The sequence below is a fragment of the Cariama cristata genome, unplaced genomic scaffold (assembly GCF_000690535.1).
Source record: "Cariama cristata isolate BGI_N322 unplaced genomic scaffold, ASM69053v1 scaffold2831, whole genome shotgun sequence".
NCBI lineage: Eukaryota > Metazoa > Chordata > Aves > Cariamiformes > Cariamidae > Cariama > Cariama cristata.
Genome location: NW_009598502.1, coordinates 88,621 through 89,004, shown reverse-complemented (window position 1 = coordinate 89,004; position 384 = coordinate 88,621).

Here is a 384-nt window from a genome sequence, read left to right as displayed (position 1 = left end):
GTAAAGCACTGTTCGACCTCTCATAGCCAAGTTATTTTCTGGAAGAAACTTTTATCTTTTTGGATTAGTTTATTAACTTGAACCTGGTGGTAACTTGTTTATGCTGCAAAATTTATCTTTCGCATAAGGCAATAAATTCACCTTGATTTTATCTTAATTCAGTATGAAAATTGGTACTTTTGCATGCTATATACGTTAATATCCCACCTCTAAAGGAACACTGAGGCCTGGTTGGGCTTGCCTTTCTCTTTAGTTACTCGGTTCTCTAAACCATAAATTCATAGAAAGCTTTCCTAGGATTTTCTGGTTACAAAAAACTGCTTGAAATTGTTGTCAGTGTATTTTCTGCAAAGTAACCTCTGTGACTTTCTCAAGCCACAAGGC